At 46.6% G+C, this 19,723-nt stretch overlaps 1 long non-coding RNA gene across 1 annotated transcript; it reads right to left on the bottom strand.

Moving 5' to 3' along the window:
- Nucleotides 1-11,453: 11,453 nt before the first annotated feature.
- Nucleotides 11,454-16,599, bottom strand: LOC125708345 (uncharacterized). The gene is made up of 3 exons (XR_007382450.1): nucleotides 16,502-16,599; nucleotides 16,308-16,367; nucleotides 11,454-11,558 (listed from the first exon to the last, which is right to left on the bottom strand). It is a non-coding gene; the product is annotated as an uncharacterized LOC125708345 (long non-coding RNA).
- Nucleotides 16,600-19,723: the final 3,124 nt, after the last annotated feature.

Raw genomic sequence — 19,723 nt, forward strand, 5'->3', positions numbered from 1 at the left:
TTTAAATCACGTGTGAAGCATCAGTCAGCCACACTGACTGCATTTTACATACGGTTCAAAAGCAGCCGCGAGCCCAAGCACATCACCTCCTCCTCCAAAAATCTGTCAGACCTCTAAGCACTCCCCCACTCCTCCAGCCCACCCCCCATCAAGGCCAAAAAGTCCACATCATCCTTCTCAGTTGCACCTGTCCCACTCTGAGTGGGTGCAACTAAATCGCTGCCCTAGAGAACTATTTCAGGAAACCCTCCCTAAAGCAGGGTTAGGTGACCCCCCCCCCCTAACCCTAACCCCCCCCCCCCCCCCCCGAGGAAGACACCAGGAAAGAAAAGAGCCAGTTGCTGAAAAACAGAAGCTTCTGTCCTCTCCCACTGAGAATTAGACCAAGGAAGATAATATCACACTCTGCTTCAGGACCTGGCTGTCATATCTAGGCAACGTCTTACCCATAAAATATTATCTGCAGAGTAAGGTAAGGGCCAAGCCCCAAATCCACCTGCTCATCCCGTTTGCCAGCACCACCTCCTCTGGGAACGTTCTGAAAAACAATTTGTCGGAATGTTTAATTTATATTCAACAGCAACGAGACCCCGAACTCATAAAGAGAAGCTGGAGCCATATGCTCTGCGAAAAGTGCGGAAAGAAAGAAGAAAAAAAATCGAAGCGCAGCTATACTTAAAAATCCTGCAAATAAAGACAGCGGGAAATACCCAGAGATGCTCTTAATTAGATTCGGCAGCGGCTCCAGATGAACTGAGCGATTCAAGCATCATTTAACCTGTGACTTATGAGCTGGGCTCAGCATGAAACTGCAAACACTGTAGTTCTTCTGGCGGTAACCGGGGACAGAAGCTAAAAGTCTGCACACTGTGTCCCTAAAAATGGGGTTTTCAGCTGCCTGGATGCCCCATCCTGGGCCAGCAGGAATGGAACAATCTTTTATGGAGCTGGTCACATAAAACGCGCCGAACTGAGTGATGCACACTGTGTCCGGCACATTAATTGACCGGCATGTTATAAAGGAGTCTTTGTGGACCCCGGGATGGAGATCCAGTGTGGATGACCCCCCCCCCCCCCCCACCAGTGTCCACATTCCCCTCCTAAATGCCTTTTAAGTGCCCTCTTCCTCATTAAATTTGCTTTAACAAACTGACAATGTCTTTTCTTCTCGCCAGTGTTAAAGATTCATTAAAGCATATGGGTTAATTAATCAGACAGATGGCATCTCGGCTCGACATTGGATTAGGCTGCTTTTAACATTAAGCAGCCTCAAAATGAATTCCCCCCCCCCCCCCCAAAAAAAAATAAATAAATAAATCATTTTACTCTGATACAAACTCCCTTAAAAGGCCTTGAGAAAATCTCATGGCAACCTCCATCGCAGAATAAATGGTGAAAAGGAAATGGCCATCGATTATCAGACAGCACAAGGCCCACGTGGAGAGGTGCTTCAGACCATTCTGCATATCCACCTTAATACAGTCCATCATGCCGGAGAAGCAGCCTGCCGATTATGGGATTTGGGAATGGCGGTAAATCCCTGCAGGAATTATATGACTACATGCCAGAGAAAATTAATTTGTGAACAAATCTAAAAGTGATTTCATTCTGCCAAGATTTTTCCCTCTAAATTTTTCTGACTGAAAGGAAAAACAGCTCTGCAACGTTTGCAATTGATCTTGATCATCGATGTGTCAGATTTATTTTATACTAGGAACTGATATGTAGCAAAAATAAATATATAAAACAACATTAAGGAAGGGAAAAAAAGGTGTGTTAAGTTATGAACTCAGTCCTGAGGTCTGTTTCTCACCTTCAAATTTCTTGGGGGGGGCTTCTAAACATAGTCACCAGGAGTTGCTTAGTGTGATTCCCCTCACTGCTCACTTCCCTGCGCCACACAGCTCTGGTCCTCGGCCAGGGCCCCCTCCCTCCTCCATGAGGCGCTGACACAGCAGCAAACCGGTGTCCAGACCGTTGGACTGTTGCCCCCGGTGGCTGTAGGTAGCATGCTAGCCTGAATCTAATCCCAAGGTTCAGATTGATACCAGGAAATCTTCAAGACATCATCCGTCCATCTGTCCATTTTCTGTATCTGCTTGTCCCATAGGGTTCGGGTTTTGAATATGGATAGAGTTAGAGTCCCTTTCTCTTCAGTCTTCAAGGTTCAAGGTCACTTTATTGTCATCATCAGCTTCATATATGTACGAAGAGTGATGAAACAACGTTACTCCATGGCCCCGGTACAACATATAGTAACATATACTACATCACAGTAACAGGGTGTGCAAGGTGCAAACAGACAGTAAATAAATACTGCAGAGATAATAAATAGTGCAGAGATGTAAACTTTGTATGATTTATGCAGGTGCACAATGCAGTTGGCAGGATTTACCCCAACATAAGACACTGCAAAGTGCAGTAAGAGAATCAAAAAACAATTCAATACAAACAATAATATACAGGATGATAAATAGCAATTCCAATTAGTAACAGTGGAGGGACGTAAACCATAATAGTTGGTATTGCACATGATTATTATATTACACAGGTCAGTTGTAGCACTAAATTCACAGTGACAGAAAGTTGAAATTTATACTTGTAAAATTAACAGTGCTGAAATGGATGCATGATGCGGCAGTAACAGTGGACAGTAAAGTGCAGTTGCAATGTAGAGGTAGTTTTTGTATGCGCAATTTAAAGGTATTTAAAACGTATTTAAAGCTGTTTAAAGTCTGATCATTTTTATCAGAATAAAAAAACAATGTAACCTTGTGCCGCTGATAAGCTGACAAGTTGCTTCACTGTTAGACTAAACTATATCAGTTGTGGATTGAATTCTCTGGGCATGTTGAAGGTTTGGACACCACAGGCCGTCCCACTTTCGCGGACATTACGGTGCTGCATTCTGAGCCCAGCCTTTCTGTGGTGCTGTGCCAGAGCCATTTTTTCTGGCCTGGGGCAATTTTTTTTGCAGTGGAAATGAGTAGAACCAGTGCCGGATCGGGAAAAAGTTCAGTATGGCATTGTGATGTGCTTATGTCAAGTGATGTGGCAAATAAAGTGATTTACTTTGATCTAAAGAAGAATAAAGGACTTTTCTCCCCTACAGGCACATTTACTGTGGACACACAAATCCTTCAGGTTACTCTCTGCTGAGGTCTTATTCAGATCGAGATGCTAACAACGGCTGTGAACTTTTAACAAAGTTAAAACCACCTCACTGGGGTACCATAACACCCCCTCCAGGCTGCAGCCCTTATCCCTATTTTCTCTGTGGCTGTACACCCCAGCAGGGGCCTCCAGTCTGTCTATAATGACAGGTTACAGTATTAACTCAGCAGGGTGACATGAGTGCTCGCTTTGATCCTGACTCTCCGCCTCCATTCCCACGACGTGTCCCGCTTGGCTAAATGTGTGCAAAGGTCCTGCCTGTCCTCCAGGGGTCCAGAAGAAGCGGCCGCCTCCATCACCACGAGGTCCTGGGATCGACTGAAAACCTGTCCATCAGAAATTGTGAGCCTGGGGAACTTCAACACGGCGGATCACAGAAGGATATAGAGAAGATACTGGAAAATAGAAATAAAACAACAGAAAGGTCCCAGAACCAAGAAAGAACAGAGGTTTTTTTTTAAGCAGTAGAAGAGTGTCAGTCCGGGAAGGGGAGTGTCAGTCACACTCTCCCCCCAGGGGACATATTACAGAGTCCCCCTGAACCCCATCTCAGCATCCTCGACATCAGAATTCATAATACGTAATAGCTCTGTTCCTGCTTTATTTTTCAGGAGCAGAGGACCAGATGTATTGTTCTGTAGCACAAATCTTTTCCATGAATACATTTCCCAGCATTAGTCCCCACGGTTGTGTCAAAAGAAGCCCCTCCCCCTGCCTGTCCTCATGAGACTGCAGGATGCTGGCCTTAGTAACTCCCCCGTCTGTCAGAGGTTAGCTGCGTCGCCGAAGCGGCCCCATCCATTTCCCTGACAGCGCGACTGTGGAGTTTTGCCTTTGAGGCTCTTGGTGGGCCCTCGATAAGGGGTCTTGCACCCTCAGCAGCGATGCCCCAGCTCACTTACCCCACGCTAACGTGGCTACCTTGGTCCCATAGGCAGGATGTGACCGCGTCCCATAGTCAAGGACATCGAGAGCAGGGCATTGCCAGAGGGAAGCTTTAGCAGGCTTGTCCATCTCCCTGAGCAGGAGATCAGCGGCACCCAAAACCCTGCAAGCAAACAGAGAAAGTCACTTGGCTTTGACTTTATTACTGCACTGTATTTTCCTGGAGCCATTCAGATTAAGATGCTGGCTCACGGGGCCTACAGTCAGAGATCCCTCTGGATTTGAGCCGGTAACCTTCAAGTTGCAGGATCCTGTACAGAAGCACTACGGCAGTTGCTCCTGTGCAGCACACCTCCACTCAGACACACCTCTACTCAGAGACAGCTCTACTCACGCACATCTCCTCTCACACACACCTCCACTCAGACACACCTCTACTCAGAGACAGCTCTACTCACGCACATCTCCACTCACACACACCTCCTCCCAGGTTCTCCATAAGAAGCATTTCATGGCACTAGGTGGGAATGTTTCGCTGTCTTTAAAACATGATGGCTCACTTCATTAAATGTTGTCAGGATATGTATTTGTATATATGTATATAAACCCTTGTACCTAGCCACTATGTTTTTGTACCATTCATGTATGTATTGTGAAAACCCTCCCCATGTCAGAGTTGCTGTATATTGCATCGTGGTCCTTCAGGGATGTCATTTTATACCACTGTCTACCTGGATATGGATGGCATGATTAGACTTGACTTGACTTGACTTCACTTGACTTGACTTGGAATATCTGTGAATCTTACAGACTATATCTGTCTTATGGAAGACCACACCGAGCTCTGCATTAACCACACTGAGTTCTGCATTAACCACACTGAGCTCTACATTGACCACACTGAGCTGTGCATTGACCACACCGAGCTTTGCATTGACCACACTGAGCTCTGCATTAACCACACTGAGCTCTGCATTGACCACACCAAGCTCTGCATTGACCACACTGAGCTCTGCATTAACCACACCAAGCTCTGCATTGACCACACTCAGCTCTACATTGACCACACTGAGCTCTGCATTGACCACACCGAGCTTTGCATTGACCACACTGAGCTCTGCATTAACGACACCAAGCTCTGCTTTAACCACACCAAGCTCTGCATTGACCACACTCAGCTCTGCATTAACCACACTGAGCTCTGCATTGACCACACCGAGCTTTGCATTGACCACACTCAGCTCTGCATTAACCACACTGAGCTCTGCATTGACCACACTGAGCCCTGCATTGACCACACTGAGCTCTGCATTAACCACACAAAGCTTTGCATTGACCACACTGAGCTCTGCATTGACCACACTCAGCTCTGCATTAACCACACTGAGCTCTACATTGAGCACACCAAGCTCTGCATTGACCACACTGAGCTCTGCATTAACCACATCAAGCTCTGCATTGACCACACTCAGCCCTACATTGACCACACTGAGCTCTGCATTGACCACACCGAGCTTTGCATTGACCACACTGAGCTCTGCATTAACGACACCAAGCTCTGCGTTAACCACACTGAGCCCTGCATTGACCACACTGAGCTCTGCATTGACCACACTGAGCTCTGCATTAACCACACCGAGCTCTGCATTAACCACACCGAGCTCTGCATTGAGCACGCTGAAGTTGGCATTAACCAGACTGAAGCTGGCATGTAACACACCAAGCTGGTATGAACCACACCAAGGTTGGCATTTACCACACTGAGTATGGCATTAACCACAGTGAGCCTCGCATTAACCATCACACTACATGGGCCCCGTTCTGAAGAAGTGCTAAGGACCCATGTGTCGCGTGGCGCCCCCTCACGCTCCCCCAACTTTGGGCCCCTCCCTGGCAGTGCCGCCAATCAATGTCTAATGATTTATGGGGGAAGCCCACTGTGACCTTCCCCATTTTATCTTCGACAAGAACTGCGTGTAATGAGGCACTCGATATCACCTCCGGGCAAATTCACACAGACACCGCATCCCTGAGGTAGCTTTGGCCAACTGTTCAGCCTCGGCATCAGGTGTGGGGGGAGTTGGGGGTGCCTGTCAGGACATGACATGTCACTCAGAACGATGCCAGGACAGGCAGCGCTGTCAGATCACGCCCATCTGCCAAAGGGCCAAAGAGGGATTCCTCTACCGGACATGTAACATTGCCCAAGTTACTCTCTCACCACTCAGCTGCTGCCTTTGCAAGCCAAATTTTTTTCCCACTGCAGCAATTCAAGGCAAGTCTTTGTTGAAGAGTACAACAGAAGACACAGCCAGGGACTCTACAACAGGGCAGCTCCAGGTTATAAGCCCTACTGAATCAAACCAGCCTGGGGCATGCTTGTATAATCAGTTGCCCCTTACAGAAGATTTGTATTAAGGTGCCGACGTTCGGGGAAGCTGTCGCCCCGGTCAGCGTCCTGGAGACCTCGTGAGGTGTTATTTATGGGGAGTCACGCTTGCACCCCGTCCCCTCTGAACAGCAGTGACGTGACGGCCTTACATATCGCCCCAGGCACTCTCCCGATTCAGCGGTCCAGCGCGTGAACCCGGGTCGGGACTGGATGGGCGTATACACACACAAACATATATCGCAGCACTTTCATAAAATGAAAAAAAAGAATTCTACATTAATTATGGTAAGAGAATATTCAGCCAATAATGTTGTCATGCGAATGCTGAAAAAACTTTTGAAACCATGTATATGTTACATTAACGTTACAGGAAGAATGTTCTCTGCCAACCTTTACATAGCTTTGGCAAAAGGTTTGGGTAGGTTCCCTGGGGGGACTATTAATATTCACGCTCTATAAATAGGCATGATGTAAGAGCAGGCGACACTGATTGGTCTGTGTGGCTGTCCATCACCAGGCACGCTGTACGTCTGCAGACGCCGCTCGCAGTTGGAGGGATGCAGTAAGCACCTATAGACCATATATACTATACAAAAGTCAGGTGAAGTTGGATTACTACATGTACAATATAATAATCTAAACCACAAGTGTGTCTGTTGCAGTGTGACATGAGTGAATGGTGTCCTGTAGCTGTGTTCTGGACATACTGCAACTCTGGATATAATATATTGCCAGGTCCCTTGAAGTTCGTTATAACTGGATTTTACTGTAAATGGCGATTATAAAATGATGTGTCTCATCTAGTGGGGCAGACATTCTGCAAGACGTTCAGTCAGTGATGCTGGCTTTGGGAGGGGTCCTAAATCCAGGGTGAGCCTGAACACTGGGCTGCCCCCTTCGCCTGCCAGACTCGCCTCGTTTTTGCCCATCAGGAAATGTAAAATACACAAGTTAATACAGATAGTTCACGTCCCATTGCACACCAGGCTGGTTGAAAGGAAACTGATACACATTCAGACATAAACTCCCAAGTGAGTGTAAAGCCTTCTGCTAATGTCAGTGGGTCAGAAGGTTTCGGCAAAAGACGCATCCGTTTAAGGCGCCTCATCAATCATGCGGACAGACCACTATCACTCCAGGGCTTTCATTGGCTAGGCTAATAGAAGGGGCGTGTCCGGGCAGGGTGGGCTGCCTGGAAGGACAAGCGATTGGTCTAATGGGATTACAGCAAGCATGCAATCGAAGCCACACGTCCCGATCTATGAGGTTGCCGATGGTCATGCTATCTTCCGCCCACAACTAAGGTCCCACTTATTAGCATATCCAAGGCAGGTCGAGCACACTGAGGAATTTTCCTACCTCTGTTATGCTACCAAATGCTGGGGATGAGAGTCATTATCCCGACCAAAGGGACTCTTCTTCAGCCCTTTACCTGCCTGGGTCCTGGAACATGCAGATATTCCTATAAATGACTCCTCGTTAGTGTGATTTACGTAAATTAGCTTAGGTTGTGCTAACAAAGTTAAACACTGTGATAATCACAATGCTCCTCCCCCCCCAGGCCCTCTTCTGCTTCCCTCGCTGCTGAAGCGTATTAGCAAACAGAAACACCTGCCATTGCATTTTGCCGGACGGGGGGGGAAAGGACTTGAGGTGAAAGTGCACAGTGATAAAAAATTCATAGGGACTAAATGACATTGGTGGCTGAGTCCGTTTCAAAGCTGCTTTTGGGGGGGGGGGGGGCAATGGTACAGTTGTCACTCCACCTCCTCTGCACCGCTAGCTAATCCCATGCTCCCCCCCCCCAAACAAAACTGACAGATAAAGAAAATAAGAAGCAATAAAGTTAATTCCAGAAATCGCACGGGTAGCAGATTAGCTCAGAGGCGTTAGCGAAATTAAAAGCTGCCGCACACATTCTCCAGGCTTACCTCACACAAACGGCAGCACATTTTGGATTCACTAGTCACACCCTGGTGTCAAATATTATGGACAGTAAAATAGGGATGTAGACACAAGAAGCATCCATGGGACGTGGATTTTGCATGAGATGAAACAGCAGCTCTGGCCAAAGATTTTCACAAGGATCTACACGCCCAGTAAATGCCTCTTCTCATGAGCCCAGGAATAATGGTGGTGATTAAAACCCCAGCGGGTACCTCGTCCATGGGGTTATGCTGTGTCTGTTCCGGAGGGGTCTGTGGGGAATGTGTGCTACTTTTTGGGAAGGTAAGTAGGCCAGAAATCACAGCGTATGTCCACTTCCTGTACAGCGCAGTCCGACAGAGAACATATAGCTTACAGTGCTGGACCACGGGCTCAAGAAAAAAAATACTTTTTACTCAGTGAAGCAAAAGAGGAAACAAAGCTGGCCTTCATTAGCAAGATAGCTTATAAAGACACATCTGATAGTTGAGGGTCCTGTTCATGAACAATAAAGAATGGAGATACCTTATTGATCCCCTAGGAGATGCTCCTTCATCGCTGTGCCCTGTCTTACTCTCTGAAAAGCTTGGGATCACAGTGAAGGGGCAGCCACCCTGCAGCACCCAGGGAAGGGGGGGGGGGTTAAGGGCTTTGCTCAAGGAGCCTATGAACATAGGAACATTCTACCAAGGCAGGGCTTGAACCACTGACCTTAAGATCACAGGGAGAGCGGCTGAGCCCATTGAGCCACACGAACTCCCACAGCCGTCCTCCCGAGGGCCAAACTCTGACACACTGCTCACAGATCTTGGACCAGCTCCTTTAAACTAGTCCAGGAACTAAACTAGGAAATATATATTTAACATAAATAGGATGGAATTTTTTTAAATGCTCTCCTCCTTAACTGAATCTGTCTTCAGTAAATACCTTTAAAAATAGGTTCCACTCCAATGCAGGAGACAACGCTGAAACTAAACTCGTGATTTTCAGTGTCCAGCATGTTGCTTTTCCAAGTTAAAACTGAGATGACCGGTCCAGACCTTTAATTCAGCATTAGAGGGGTAGTGCAGTATGCAAACTAGGCAACACTTTAAAGGTGGAAGGCGGTTCCAAAGTGTGGACCAAAGCAACCTTCGGGACATATTAATGTGACGTTAAATAAAACAAGCTGAGAGGGAGCCTGCAAAGCGGATTAGGATTCTCAGGCAGAGCGGGATGAAAATCTGGGGCTTTCTCTGAAGCCGATCCTTATCTCGGTGAGCCTGAACTCCACACTCGGGTGAGATACTGAAGGCTGACATTTATAACCTAATTTCACACACCGTACTCTATTAGGAAAGGAACCAAGACAGCTGTTTGTAAAGACTGTTCAAAAGAAAATCCCTGGTCTTGACAACTGTATGAGATAGTATGAACTGGGATTTAAACATTGTTTATCATTCTCGAGTGCTGAAAGGAGTTTTATAGCAATTACTACATTACTTCATTAAATTAGCAGCATCTATGATGGTGGAAGATGCTGGGATCCCATAATTTGGAACTATTTACACTGACTGTAAGTGATCCTGCATCCAATGACAACTTGGTTATACACTAATGTGACATTCATGTCCGGTAGAGAGTTCACAAATAATTACGCCCTCTGTTGCCATACTGTGAGCATGCAAAGATCAACACAGAGAGAGAGCAACTGAGAGCAACGGAGTTAGAGTAACAGAAAAAGGAAGTAACAGAAAGAGAGTAAGAGAGTGAAGTAGAGTAACGCAAAGAGAGTGACAGAGAGAGGGAGGAAGAATGATTAACAAGAGAGCGAGTAACAGGAAGATAGAAAGTAACAGAGAGAGACAGAAAGAGAGTAGCAGAGAAAGAGAGAGTAACAGAGAGGGAAACAGAAAGAGAGAGTAATAGAGAGAGAAACATAAAGAGAGAGTAACAGAGAAGGAAACTGAAGGAGAGAGCAACAGAGAGGGAAACGGAAGGAGAGAGTAACAGAGAGGGAAACAGAAAGAGAGAGTAACAGAGAGGGAAACAGAAGGAGAGAGTAACAGAGAGGAAAATGGAAGGAGAGAGTAACAGAGAGGGAAACAGAAAGAGAGAGTAACAGAGAGGGAAACAGAAGGAGAGAGTAACAGATAGGAAAATGAAAGAAGAGAGTAACAGAGAGGGAAACAGAGGGAGAGAATAACAGAGAGCTGTGTGCTGCAGTTTCAGGCATGGAAGCTGTTTTGATTCCTTCTTACGGATTCTCCCATGGAATCATCCTGATATCCTGAGCTTCACCCGCAAACCAGACACATAGAGCCACAAATGCTGAGCGGCTTCTGGACCCCTCCCCTGCCTGCTGTTCAAAGGCTAATGGGAGTAACGTGACAGGAAGGGCGGCGAAGCAGCCTGGCAGGTGTCGTTCTGCGGCCGGTTTATGCTGGGTTCACACGCTCCACAGGGGCACAGAAAACAATTCATGAGGGATTCTCTAAGGCAGTAAGAAATAATCTGGAGAGATGCGACAGTAGATTTTGCTGACATGGTGGGGGAGGTCCCCCCCCATGACATATTTTAGCAATCGGGGGACGAGAAATAACATGAAAAAATGTCTATTGAAGACCTACCTGTCAATCACAAACTTGTGAACACGGCTCTAAGGGCCACACAGACTGATGGGAAATAAAATACCGTGAAATGCTGTCTTAGGTAAATCACATGTGTCACTATGGCAAGTTATGTTTGTTTTTAGCTGAGAGTAAAAAAAAAAATATGGGGTCATAAAACTAGTTTAATGTTGCTACATAAAGCCCAACCTCTGAGGTCTCGATGGGACCTGATACCCATGTTTGCTATCGCTGCCAGTTCAGAGTTAAACAAACATGATGGTGTGATGGTGTGAAAAGACCTGCCCCAGTCCACTTTCAGCCCGCGGTAAACATGTGCTCTCATTTAGGGCAGAAATGTGTCTCAGAAACATGATAATATTATTATGATTTCATCGGCTGCCACTTATGGGAAGTGGCTTCTGATTTTTTGCTTTTATTAGCACATAGTTACAAATGGAAGAACTCGCAGTGCAAAGCCTGAGTCAGCTTTGCTCAGATATATGACCTTTATGGTCTCAGTCCCGTTAAGCAGCGGCCTGTCTCAGCATCCCCACGCATCTCCACAGGTGTGTTCAGCCGCCACTGGAAAGCTGTGATAAACAGAAATACAAAAACGTGAACATTTAAACAGGACTATGTACGAGCAATGGTCCCTCATGTCTGTAGGGGTGCAGAGGAGGTCAGCTACGCACTCCTGAAGCGGGAGTTCAGGGTCAGGTACACACTCCTGACGTGGGAGTTCAGGGTCAGGTACACCCTCCTGACGTGGGAGTTCAGAGTCAGGTACACACTCCTGAAGTGGGAGTTCAGGGTCAGGTACACCATCCTGACGTGGGAGTTCAGAGTCAGGTACACACTACTGAAGTGGGAGTTCAGGGTCAGGTACACCCTCCTGACGTGGGAGTTCAGAGTCAGGTACACACTCCTGAAGTGGGAGTTCAGGGTCAGGTACACACTCCTGACGTGGGAGTTCAGAGTCAGGTACACACTCCTGAAGTGGGAGTTCAGGGTCAGGTACACACTCCTGACGTGGGAGTTCAGAGTCAGGTACACACTCCTGACGTGGGAGTTCAGGGTCAGGTACACACTCCTGAAGTGGGAGTTCAGAGTCAGGTACACACTCCTGAAGTGGGAGTTCAGAGTCAGGTACACACTCCTGAAGTGGGAGTTCAGAGTCAGGTACACCCTCCTGAAGCGGGAGTTCAGAGTCAGGTACACCCTCTAGAAGTGGGAGTTCAGGGTCAGGTACACCCTCTAGAAGTGGGAGTTCAGAGTCAGGTACACCCTCCTGACATGAGAGTTCAGGGTCAGGTACACCCTCTAGAAGTGGGAGTTCAGAGTCAGGTACACACTCCTGACGTGGGAGTTCAGGGTCAGGTACACACTCCTGAAGTGGGAGTTCAGAGTCAGGTACACACTCCTGAAGTGGGAGTTCAGAGTCAGGTACACACTCCTGAAGTGGGAGTTCAGAGTCAGGTACACCCTCCTGAAGCGGGAGTTCAGAGTCAGGTACACCCTCTAGAAGTGGGAGTTCAGGGTCAGGTACACCCTCTAGAAGTGGGAGTTCAGAGTCAGGTACACCCTCCTGACATGAGAGTTCAGGGTCAGGTACACCCTCTAGAAGTGGGAGTTCAGAGTCAGGTACACACTCCTGAAGTGGGAGTTCAGAGTCAGGTACACCCTCCTGAAGTGGGAGTTCAGGGTCAGGTACACCCTCTAGAAGTGGGAGTTCAGAGTCAGGTACACATTCCTGAAGTGGGAGTTCAGGGTCAGGTACACCCTCTAGAAGTGGGAGTTCAGAGTCAGGTACACCCTCTAGAAGTGGGAGTTCAGAGTCAGGTACACATTCCTGAAGTGGGAGTTCAGGGTTGGCTACGTTCTCCTGAAACTAACAGGATCAGGATTTCTAAGTTTTTTTCTGGCAGGTTGCGGCTGTAGGCTCCTCTGCTAGTTCCAGACTGCTAGGCCACACTGCAGCATTACTGCAAACGGGTACACATGTCCGTGATACACAAACCTCATGGACGTGACGATGGGATTTCTGTGTCATGCATGTTATGTAGAGGACCTTCTGGCGGGGCGTACAAACACCATCCCCGCCACCTCTGCCTGAAAAGAGCTTCTCTGGGGTCAGAGCTGGACGCCCTTTGAGGGACCCCCGATTCCCTTTCTGACAAAGGCAATCATTGCGCTTTGATGGGCATCGGCTGGAGGAGCAGGGAGGTCACCCCTCAGACGTGAAGGAGACACACAGCGCCTTTATGCGGAGAATTTACGGGACTGGGGAGACCAGAGCAAAGGACGCCATCTTGTTTCCCCATGAGTGCCACCATGAGTCACTCGCCTCAGAGGCTCCTCACGCAGGCTGACCCTGGAACAGCTATGCTGTACCAGGTAGGAGAAACAGGCCGGGGGGGGGGGGGAATAAAGAATTCAGACGGTAATCATCAGCAGCTTATTCAGGAGGACAAAAGGTCCATTTAGATAAACAAATAATGAGAGAATTGGCAAGGAGCACTGGGAGATCAGACAGAAGCGACATTAGAGGCTGTGAACGAACAGGGACTACGGAAGATGGACTAGAATATAACCCCCCCCCCTCCCGCCTTTCTGACACGCCTGTCTGAGCCTCCTATCTTATGTCAAGTTCCACCCAGGCACACTCCCCGCTCACTCCCTTCAGCCACCTGAAACGGACTTTTCTTTTAAATAAGGTCACTCCCAGAAATATTCCTGCCCCTGTTCAGGGACGTCTCAGGATGTCCTGCACCCCGAGGCTGCAGGGATGTCCGTTTCGGAACCACAGAGGCAAAGCAAACAGTGAGCTCACAAATGTACTGCTCACCGCTGTTATCCTGCAAAAAAAAAAAAAAAAAAAACTGAAAGAGATGGCATTAAGCATAGCGGGAACCATGGTAACAGGAACAGGGTTGTGTAGGTACAGGGGCCAAGAGGGAAGCCGCAGGCAGGCTGGACGGCGTTCCTCCCCCCGAGGCATGGCTGAGTCAGAGCCCCATGCATATCTTAATTTGCGATGATGGAGGTGTAGGGGAGCGTTTGTGTAGAAATGGCGACTGCCTGCCAACTCTCTACTTCGCCCCCATGGCTTTGATTGAAAATATGAAAAATAATCAACCACCCTGCTTTCGCACTCAGCTGTGGTCAGTCTGCGTTGGCTGGACACAGCAGCACTCAGCGCCAGTTTGAATTATACCAAGTTGCTTCCATGAGCTGGGCATCTTTGCAGCCCCCCCCGTCCCCCCCCCCAGGGAGGGATTCATGCTACACAGGGCACACACTCAGAGTGGGGGGGCGGTCTGTACGTAGTGAGTAACGCTAAGCAAATCCAGGCACCTGTTAGGTCCTCGGGGCGCCACCTGCTAAAAATTGTTTGAAGCGTAACAGATTTCCTATTCGCAAACACACTGTAAAACAAAGCCGTCGGTTGTCGAAAGGGTAATATAAAATTATTCAAATATATTCCACTGTCAATCCTTCGTCCTGGTGCGTGAGACGCCAATGCAGGACACGGGGAAATAACCATCCTACCAGCGCTCATTTTTCATCAAGCCGCGCTATAAAACCATACGGTGGCAGCATTACTGAAGTATGAATCAAAGCATGACCGTGGCGGGATTAGCATTCAATACTGGGAGCTCAGCCAGGTCTGATTAAGTAGGTAAGGACAGAATTCATGGGGGGTGCAAACTTGCACCGAGATGCACATTACAGCATGCAAAGTGGGGGGAGGGAGAGTGGCATCAGTCCCCCCACCTCAGAGACACCAGACCATCATTCTTTACACATCAGTGCAAGTTTATCACTTATTTATAAAACTACACCAAGTCAGCCTTGGTTAATTAAGCCAGATTTACGGCTCCAGAGCGCAGAGATCATCTGAAAAAGGCATGGATTTCCTACGAAATCAGACATTAAATCAAAGCCACTGGCAAAGAGACTGCGGTGAGATTGATCCCATTCCTAGTATGGTCAGAACTAGAGGTTAAAATCTGCGGTAAATCGGGCCTCATCTTGGGGACAGGCAGCTGCAGGTATCACACCATCGCCCTGTAGGGTGGGACAGCAGTAAAGGCCATCAACACCTACTGTATGTGGATGGAGACCACCCAGAGAGAGCCAAGACCCCCCCCCCCCCCCCCCCCCACTCTTTCCGGACCCTCTGCTTTCACACACGCAGACGTTCCAGCTGGCAGAGTGAAGGACAGGCAGGAGTATTGATTTTCTCACTCAAGTGCAAAAACGCGATAATTCTAGTTAAGCGACTAATGTGCTGTTTTTACAGAGAAGGAGAGCCCCGTGCATTGAGTCGGTCTGAGGAAGGTGTCATTAGCTTCGCCGTGGTGGTCGAGCGTCGGAATTCAGATGAACTGTGAAATAGGAAATTAAAAGCAGCTCAGAGATTATTTCGCCTGCTCAAAATGTACTGCTCAGACCTGGAAAAACTGTTTTCCACCATGTTTACCAGTATGGTCCATTTGTTAATTAAGCTCCTTGCAAACTATGGACACCTTGGCTCCCCCCAGTGGACAATTCACTTTATACCACAGTACTGCTTAATTCTCAAATCTGAAGTGTGTTAATCCATTTTCTTTAACCACACAGGTAGTGCCATCCAGGTGAGTCACAGTTGTAAATAAATGGCCAACTATATTTAGTTCTAAATAAGGTTACTTAACGGAAACTATAAAAGCAAAGAAATTGCTACAGATCAACTTCAAGCTGAGGACCAGAACCTTTCGTGGGTTATTAAACACTTTACAGTCTTGTGTAACTTGCCTAAAGGAGCTGCTACGCAAGTTCAGTTTTAATAATCATTAAAAATAAGTTGTGTTTTATCCATAATGCATCTGAATTCCATGAGATTCATAAAGCAAAATTACTGACACAGTAGCCGTATATATACACATTTTGGTTACACGTTGCTTACAAAAGACTGGCCTTTGGGTTTAGCAGCAAGCAATTTTAAACTAAAAACTGGTTTATAGTCTTAGCAATGGACTATTTTCAAATTAATGACTTGGGGCATATATAAGCAAAATGTTTGATAGCATTAGGCTTGGGTGATATTCAATTATCTTCCCGTCCAGACATTACACCGCAGTGTGTGGTATTTCAACGATATTTTAAAAAGAAACACTATATCGGTATTTTGAAATGTTCCCTGAAGATAGTTTCAGTAAATGGGAATGCCACGGTGTACTAGGCCTACTTCTAGTAATAAACGCATTTTGGGTTCGGAAACATGGCAGTAATATACAGTATTGTATGAAGTCCACGGTATAAGCAGGATGATGCACTAAGCATTAATGCTTACGTACCTTCCGGCGGTCTCACTGATGCAGCTCTGTTATCTTTCCATACATTTCCAACCACTTAACCTTGTCAAGGTCCATCCCGGCACCACAGGACACAAACCGAAGAGAATATCAATCCATCACAGGGCGCACATATGTATGGCTGTACATTATAGTAAACTTGGAGACACCGATTAACCAAACTGGAGGGTACTCACTGGAAACCTACGCAGTTGGAGCAGTTGCAGGATTCAAACCCACAACGCTGGAAGTGTGAGGAAACAATCATACTAATCGAGGCACTACTGTCTGTAACCCTGTCATGGAAAACAGCTGCAGCCACTTGTCAAAGACGACGGCTTCATTAAGTCGACATGCCACGTCACAATCAGAGGAAGAAGCAGAACAGTAGGCAGGGTCCCATCCCTGAATCTCTTCTGAATTATCTTACAATAGACTAGATCATGAATTTAAATTGGCTTAAAGGAGCAACGCTTTCTAGAAGGCCTCTCTGGATGTGTTCCCAGATGTAGTAATTATTTATTTGGGCAACAGAATAGAGGTTGCCTGAGACAGAGGTAATCCATCCGTCTTCCATTATCTCCCATAGCCATGTGTCCAGTACAGGGTTCACGATGAGTCAAGAAACTATCGCAGGGAGGCGAGGATGCTGTAGACAGGATGTCTGTCCATTGCAGGGGACACAGTTAATGGGTTTGGGAAGAGTCTGAGGTATTATTTATAATCTCTGCTGCTTGTGTGATAGGAAAATTTAGTGATGCATTTGAAGAGGCTGTGAAAATCCTATGAGGAGCCGTGAATTACAGTCTCACCTGATGCACCTGGACTTCATCACGTCTAATTCAATGTAAGCGCCAACGAAAATTCTTTATGTATAACTATAAAAAATACAACATTCACAAACCTACGTGAAATCCCTGTGACCCTGAGCCCAGTTAGAAGAGGGAAGGATGGATGGATGGATGGATGGATGGATGGATGGATGAGGCCATTAACAGCAGAAGACTTCATTTCAAGCTAAAATACAAAAGAAAGTAAAATGTTTCCTGTTTCACCTTAAGCCATTTCTCATGTAAGACACACGGATCTGTTTTTAGCAGCTGGGTCAAAGAGAGGCTTCAGGGGGCTGACGGTAACGACTTTAATTGGGCAGGTAAGAAAGACTGTGAACATAAATACCATAAATTCCTCAGGTCGTTTGGGCAGTACCTTCCCTGGATTCAGGTCTTTCATGCCTTGTCAAAATACCCACACTTTAAACTTAGACCTGTCTCACCTGCAGAGTTATACACACAGCAGGCTGCTTTTGCTGCTGCTCAACCCACAGATACAACGTGGAAAACACCTTTTCAACTATCCAGGTCTACAGCACTCACCGACCTTGGCTTATAACTGCAAACCTTTTCTGTTTCTTACACTTTAATGTCGTGTAGCACTGTGGCGTGGTATCTGAAGACATTGCAAGCAGCAGCCTTGCTGGTTAGAAAAACCGTTATTATTATTATTTATAGCACAAAAGGCCAAGTTAAGTGAGCAGTATTCCCACGCCGATTGTGGAGGGGGGGGGGGGGGGCACTGGTAAGGTTCACCCTGACCTATGAACAAGAACTACACACAAGCCAGGAACCAAAATCTTTTGGAGGTAACATAGGTTGGACCTGAATGTTATTTTTGTGTTTTAAAATATGCTTTAGAAAAGCCAGTGCGCTATGGAGGATGTAAATGTGATTGCAGGGAGAGAGCAGACATGACAGGTGCCCCAGGGGTCCAGCCGCTGCTGTTCGGCATGGGGGTCAAACACTATTTTATTTTTACAACACAGCTGACAGACACTCTGCGGTCCCCCAGGCCCCCACCTCACCTTTTTCTTCCAGTTAAATTGCAGTGAGGGTTTCCAGTGCAACCGCCACTCCCGGTTCACACTGTACCCTGGCGCTCAGTCGTATTTGAGCACGGAAGCCTGCAAGAAGCCCGCTGTACGCATAAAAAAAGCAAAGAGCAAATTCGAGACAAGTCTGTACACGCATTTACATGTATGTAACAGATTTATTACCCTGTTCATAGACTGTAGGGTGTACAGACTACTGTACCCCAATGCCAATTTTAGGTATAGAATGGAATTCTACAAATTTACCATATTTCTTGTGTGAGCGTGAGAATCTGAAAGAAAGTGTCACTCCAGATGCGTGAGTTGGCAACCCTGATGTGTTTCGGTCAGTTTACACCCCCAAACAATCCGAGAAGAACCGAAACAGCCCCTAAAAGATTATTTGACCTCATGTTGTAGTTTGTACATTTAAGCTTTGAGCTCTGATTCAATTTGAGGAAGGTTTTACTACGGTCAATATGATGAACTTGTTATATGTAAGGAAACACTATCTGACGGAGTCTTCATAACGATTTGCCTGGTTTGAGATGGTAACCAAATACAATCCCAATGCAAACCTTAACCCTAAACCTAACCAAAACCTTCACATGGACTCATCGAATGCACACCAGACATTTTTCTTATTCCCAGTGCATGAATCATTACCCAGCGTGTGCTTTTAATGTGTGTACAGTCCTGTAAATTGTGACTGGGAATATGGGGGCGGGTCGGGGTAGCTCGATGTTTCCAACGCAATTTTAGGATTCCTGATGAGTTTCGCCTGCTGGACCCCGATGGGAACCGTTTTAACCACAAAGCTGCCGGCTCTCAAAGAGAGATCAAGAGGACCGACGCAGCGGAAAAGACGTTAAAAGAGGCGCAGCAGCCTAACCTCTCACAGCTCCGACTGATACTGCGCTCAGCTGCAAGCTCAAGATAAGGATCATTGTTCTACCCTAAAGTTAGTCCATGCGGTACTTACAGTAACATTAGTATACATTTTGGCACAAAAATGTACCCATATACACCATGTATACATAACATTTGCATTTACTAGCAAACAATATCAGTCTGGGGTTATATGTTCTATGATGAAACTGAAAATCTGCATGTCCCACATTAAACAGGCCTACAATAAAGGAAATGGAAGCCTAGAAATTATACTGCTTTTAAAGCACAAACTGCATCCATCTGCTTTCCAAGCTGGTAGCTGTAATAACATCACGGATAAGTCTCTCCTTTCATGTGACAGACTGACACCTAGAAAATACTGCGGTAAATATAATGGCTACTGAAATCAAACCATTCACTGGAGCCATTTGTCAGTTAAAGTCAGATAAGATACATTTCTGTGTATTACGAAGGTGGAACAGTAGGTAAGGATGCAGCTTGTGTTCAACACATCTGCAGCAAATCGTGACGTTTTCTCTTAAAAACCAATGCGTTCATTTCATCGATTGTTTTTTTTTGGCCTGCATTTAATTTCACTTAAAGGGTAGCAGAGTCTAGACCAGGGATGGTCAACTTTAGTATTCAGAATGCCCATAACATT

This window comes from Brienomyrus brachyistius, chromosome 15 (assembly GCF_023856365.1).
Source record: "Brienomyrus brachyistius isolate T26 chromosome 15, BBRACH_0.4, whole genome shotgun sequence".
NCBI classification, from domain to species: domain Eukaryota; kingdom Metazoa; phylum Chordata; class Actinopteri; order Osteoglossiformes; family Mormyridae; genus Brienomyrus; species Brienomyrus brachyistius.